The 5806-nt window shown below is 47.5% G+C and overlaps 2 long non-coding RNA genes across 4 annotated transcripts; one reads left to right on the top strand and one right to left on the bottom strand.

Moving 5' to 3' along the window:
- The first annotated feature begins 593 nt into the window (after nucleotides 1-593).
- Nucleotides 594-2051, top strand: LOC127298153 (uncharacterized). Its single transcript, XR_007849638.2, has 2 exons — nucleotides 594-1610; nucleotides 1707-2051. It is a non-coding gene; the product is annotated as an uncharacterized lncRNA (long non-coding RNA).
- A 276-nt stretch (nucleotides 2052-2327) lies between these two features.
- On the bottom strand, nucleotides 2328-4094 carry LOC127301527 (uncharacterized). 3 transcript variants are annotated; one of them, XR_011745433.1, is made up of 4 exons: nucleotides 3570-4092; nucleotides 3307-3425; nucleotides 2934-3149; nucleotides 2328-2656 (listed from the first exon to the last, which is right to left on the bottom strand). It is a non-coding gene; the product is annotated as an uncharacterized lncRNA (long non-coding RNA). The 3 variants fall into 3 exon arrangements; XR_007852139.2 differs by having other exon boundaries at nucleotides 2934-3117; nucleotides 3570-4087; XR_011745432.1 differs by having other exon boundaries at nucleotides 2934-3425; nucleotides 3570-4094.
- Between the last annotated feature and the right edge of the window lie 1712 nt (nucleotides 4095-5806).

The raw sequence follows: 5806 nt of genomic DNA, 5'->3' as shown, positions 1-5806 counted from the left end.
AAAAGAAATATAACTGAAATATGTGGTGAATCATAATTGTGTGAAAAAAATCTAGATTATATGTGATGTAAACGAACTGAATTTCTATATATTTTTAAGAGATTGTTCAAAGCATGATTTCAAAATTTTATAATTGATTTCTGAAATTTGATCATTCCTGGTATGGCTCAAATTTTAGTAAATATATATAATATGTTCCATCTATGATCGTTTGATTTGAGTTTCTCTCAAAAAATTGAGGTATTTTAAGCAGACTGAAACTATTTTGAAAAATAACTGGAATATGTGTGAATCATATTTATGTGAAAAATAAAAAAATAACTGGAATATGTGTGAATCATATTTATGTGAAGAGCTCTTTTACGGTGATTGGCACGGAACCTAGGTTCCGTCTAATCTAATTTTAGGTTCCGTCTAATCTAATTTTTCGTGACCGTTGATTAAAACAGTAAATATTTTTGTGTAATTCCTATGATACTTCAACAATCCAAACCATATATTGGAGTGATCGAAAGTAATCGATGGCCATCGGTTCATCAAATATCAAAATGGACGCTGGTAAAATAGGCCGTGGACCATCCTTCTCTCCTTTTCCTGGTGGCTTTCTTCATACATGAGCGGCGGCGCCGCCGTCCTTGTCTCCAGGGGATTCTTGTCGCCGCCACCCCCTCACCCAGCCAAGTCACCTGACGAGCGCCGCTGCCCAAGTCACCGCCGCCCCTCCTCATCAGCGAGATCCTAGCCATGCTCGCCGGACGGCCACGCCTCCCAGGTCGTCGTTCCAAGACCTCCGCACGGTCCTCTCAATTTTCGTTCCCCGCGTGTCCACCGTCCTCGTTTTCCACCGTGAGTTGATCCCCAGCGCCTTCTTCCCCGTCTGCGCTGCTCCACCGCCAACGGGAACGTCCGCGCGTGCCCCAGCTCGTCTGCGCTACTCCACCGCCGCCGGGGACGTCCGTACGTTCCCAGCTCGTCTGCGGTGCTCCGCCGCCGCAGGGGACGTCCGCGTGTATTCCAGATCCAAGGCCGTTGTCGTCCTCGCCAGTGACGCCTTCTCGGTACGGCAACTCCTCCAGTTAACTGATTGATTTGCATACTTTGTCGCGCACAGAATTAGGGGTGACTGAACTGAGAACCAGTTCCTATGTGCAGGCTTCGAGCTGCGAAACTTGAGGTAATTCTATTCCGTTCCAGAGTTTTGTCAGCTGTGTACCAATAGATACACACAGGCGTATTGTAGCTTCCGTTAACATCACTCTGAAAGGCGCTGGGCTCGTTAGCTATATGCTGACAAATTAGATCAATAGGGGAAATACACATGTTCTCTCACTCTGTCTGTGAAGTGTATTTACTTAATGTTAGTGCTAACTGGAACCTTCATTCATGAACGACCACTGCTGCTAATACCTACTATTTGCATAGACCCAGTAAACTAAACTTTTCCCATGTAGTTGTCAGTGTTTATTATAGTAAGGAGCGCTCTAAAGTATAATGCTAGATTGTGACAACAGTTTCTTGTTTTGCACTTTGCAGTATGTAATGGGCAGATCAGATGAGGACTTGAAAACACCCTTTGGCATTAAAATTCTGGACAAACTAACTCAGACTTGGTATTATATTTCACCGTTTTATTTTTTGTTTGGGTTCTGCATGTAACTTCTGAACTTCTTCGAAGATAGTCATTCTGACAATTGTTCTCATGGCAGGGTTGTGCTAAGAGTAGTTGGGGCTTAGCCTCCATCCAAGTCGCACGAAGCAATTCTTGTAAAGGATGAGAAGATATTGATTGTTGAGAACTGGACAAAATCCTACAGAAAAGATTGAGGAACCGGTTGCTTGCATTTTGCTTGCACTGAAACTGGAGTAGCAATTTCTGCTCACCCATCTGTCTTTCCCTTTCCTGCTAGTTGAATGTATCATTTTGTTGTGTGAATGTTGTGGAGCAGCAAATATTTTTATCAACATTCTATGAGGAAACATCGCAGTGTAACTGAGATTGCGCATTGTATTTTATTTCATTGTTTGGAAATGGGAAACCTGTATTGCATCTGTCTTTTCGTTTCCTGCTAGAATGTATGCCCTCCGCTCCTGAATATAACACATTTTGAGAGTTCACTCTGTTGTGTGATAGTACTGGATTAATGTTGTGTGATAGTATTATGGAGCAGCAAATAGTATTGTCTAAAATCAGTGATGAAACAAAGCAATGTAATTGAGATTCTGCATTGCATTTCATTGTTCGAGAAACTGGGAAAGCTACATTGCATTGCATCGCACAAATTATAAATGATAAGAGAATAAATTTAGCAAGATAGATAAAAAAGGAGTTAAATCGTTCAATCCTTTTGATAACTAGGCATCAGAAGATCACGAGGTACTGATGTTGGCACCATTCATTGGAACAATTCCAAAATTTGTTATCATGTACGCTCATCCGGCAAATTCAGCCTTTGCCCTACCTCTAATAGTGTATTTATAGTACATAGCCCCCTTTGATCTATATAACTATACAACATTCTCAGATAATCATGGAAGCTTAGTCAACTATCAATCTTTGTCTGTAAATATTGGAGTTTAATGCCCACATCTTTAACAATACCAGTAGAACTTCTCGCTCATTCTCCCCTTTGGCTTCTGGCAGAAGTGACTCATAGTACTGCATTAGCACCAAAACCAAAGTCAGATTCACATCACTTAGTTACCCTCTCAAGTACTATAGATCAATGTTATGGTGTGTAGAAGCTTTATAAATACTAGTTGATCTGCAAGTGTGCTTATCTGGTACAAGTGGTTATATTGGAAGTAAAGTAGTTTTACCTCTGCCCTGAACTTTTAGCTACCCATATAATCCAGGCAAATAACAAGCGAAGAATCTACATACCTTTCAATTTGCAAAAGGAACGGGCAGTAAGAACATGGTAGCTATTACACACCTGACTCGCCCGTACTTGCTGCCGCCTCGCGTCAACAATACTCGACTCCGATGTGCATGTTGCCATCTAAATTTCGCCGTCGTCAAGCGCCATTGATTCAGCACCTGCTAGTCACGACGACCCCGCACTCTTCGCCACCAGCAAATAGCCAACAGCACCTCGATCGAGCCTCGGAAACAGGGTACTAAACAAGAAAACTTGCCCTCATTTGCATATCTAAATTAAAGCCAGCAAACACTAAATGACAGTTTGAGAAAAAGAACATGATCATCTAGACATGTATTGCATTAATTTTTTGTACAAAGTGATGGGCCTAGAACTTTCCTACTAGGGAATTCAATAGACGTTCTTTAGCCAGCAAACACTAACGTACCAACATCCGGCGATTCTTCTGCCAATGCAATAGATGTTCCTGCTGTGTTCGCGTGGGAACAACAGGGTTACCTAGTGACTTATCACCTCTGCTGCCGATTGGTATTATTTCCCGCTGCACTGTCAAATTCGATAAAATTTGAAAAGCTGCTACTATCTAGAGGCTTGCATAGGCTTAAGAATACAGGCCTTGCAAACTTTCAGCATTGGTTGCAGAAAGGATGTTCTGAAAAATAGATCTTCAGCGAGAGAGAACAAACTTACAGGGAGCTGTAAGCCTGTAACTTACAGGATATGGCCAAGTCCACCGCCGCCACCGCTCCTCCCCTCGCCAGCCATGTCCAACGCCGCAGCCGCCGCTCCTCCCCTCGCTGGCCTCGACAAACTCCGCAGCCGCCGCTCCTCCCCTCACCGGGCGCCTCCGCCGTCCCCTCCACCCCGCGCTGCCCTCCGTCGCGGAGATCGACGAGAGAGACCTCCGTGGACGCCGCCTCAGACGCTTCCGTCCGTCGCCGTCCCCTCCCCTCCGTCGCCTGGAACGGTCCGTCATCTTCCCATCCCCTCCGACGCGGCTCCCTCCTCTCCGTCGCCTTCCACTACCCTCCGACGCGGCCCCCTCCCCTCCGTCCCCTTCCACTTCCCTCCGGCGCGGCCCCTCCCCTTTGTCGCGGGGCTCGCAGAGGTTCGTGCCCTCTCCTCCGTCGCTGGGGCAGATCATATCCAGAGAGAGTGAGAGATGAAAGACGGAGAGGATGAGCAGGAGAGATTTGGCCGGTGAGTTAGTACTCGTATTAAAATTTTGGCGAGAACAGTACGAGCTCATATGATTAATTTTTTGTTGCTTTAAGATTTGTGTAGTATCATCAGCTGATTTGGCCGCTTAAAAGGACGTTTGTCTTTTATAATATTCGTAAAAAAATATTTGAGGTTCCGGTCCCACTGAATTTGGTTCCGGTCCCGCAATTTTGGTTCCGTCAGTTTGGTTCCGTCTAATTATCACCGTTAGATCGGGGCAGGTGGACGGATATTAAAAATGCCAATCATCCTAAAACTTGTATTAAATAAAAAAAGGATATATTTCACTCTGAACTAGAATTAGCTAGCCGTGGTGAAGTCAATAACCAAAGAGAGAGCGCGCATGCAAAGCACACGGTGAGCCAATAGCAGCCAGCACAACCACGTGGGTGGGGTCCACATAATATCAGTAAATTAAGATACGAGGCAGAATACAGGCTTGTGTATGTAAACCCGGTCATGTGTGGCAGCTTCTGATTGGCCTGGCGATGTCCGGTAGGAAGCGGCTCCGTTGGAAAAGACTTTCCCAGGGCACCGCGCTGTGTGTGGGCCGTCCTGTGGGGAGCTGGGAGCACCATGTAGTGTGGTTGGTCTTTGAGCTGGGTTGGCGGACGCTGTCGGCGGCGAACCTCACCCGTTGCAAGACGATGAAATTGAGCGAGACATGAGGGAGTGGGACAAACGCAGGGAGAGGATGAATGACTCGTCATCACCTCGCCTGGTCGGAAATCAAGAGAAGAACAACAACGCCCGGGATTAGATAGGGTGATGGATAAACCTTGGGAGGAATAGTGGTTCGAATCTAAATAACCATTATTTAAGGGTTAAACCAAAGATCCATTGGGCTGTTTTTTATGTTCGGTTAAGGACGCTGCTGAGAATCCTTCGGAGGCTCCGAACTTCTGAGCCTCCGTCTTGCATGCTTGACACGTGTCTAAATATACAAGTGAGAAAAAAATCACCCGTTCTCATCTCCAAACGCCTCTATCAGCAACTACCTCGTACACAGGTCACCGACGATACCCCCGTTTGGAGCTCCACCACATCCTGCCCCCGTCGTCGGAGAAGACGGTGATGCCGGAGAAGACCTCGTCGCCGGAGAAGATCGCGCTGCCGGATCCCCTTGCAGCATCCCGGTCTCCGACTAGCAGCACCGTCAACCACGACGACGCCAGTCGCAACACCAATGGCCACCGCTGGCGCTATCGTAGCACCAGTGGTCGTCGTCGGCGCCACCCTGGCATCTAGCAGTAGCGCTTGCAGCACTGCTGCTTGTGGATGCCTGGATGCTTCGGCGCCCGCCGATGAAAGCTCCCACGGAAGCGCTTGCAGCAGCGGCAGTGGGGGATTGCAGCTCCAGTGCCCGCTGATGGTAGCTCCGGTGGAAGGTAGTTGCAGCATCGGCGCCCGCCCATGGTAGGTCGAACGGACTGGATTTGCAGCGCCGGCGGTGATACATTGTAGCTTCGGCGGCGAGGCTTGCAACTCAGCCAACAAGCATTTGCAGCACTGGCGGTAGGGGATTGCAGCTCCGGCTCGTGCCATTTGCAGCTTCGACGGCGGGCAGCTCGGGCGATGGGGACTTGAAGCTTACGCAGCGGGCATTTGCAGCATCGCCGGTGGGGAATTGCAGCTCTGGATCCCGACCTTTGCAACAATGGCGGTGTGGTACACAGTTGCTGGCAGGAGCACCACCTTCTCCTCTT

This window comes from Lolium perenne, chromosome 5, assembly GCF_019359855.2.
Source record: "Lolium perenne isolate Kyuss_39 chromosome 5, Kyuss_2.0, whole genome shotgun sequence".
NCBI classification, from domain to species: domain Eukaryota; kingdom Viridiplantae; phylum Streptophyta; class Magnoliopsida; order Poales; family Poaceae; genus Lolium; species Lolium perenne.
The sequence above is the reverse complement of the archived record's forward strand: the minus strand, read 5'-3'. Positions and strand labels throughout refer to the sequence as shown.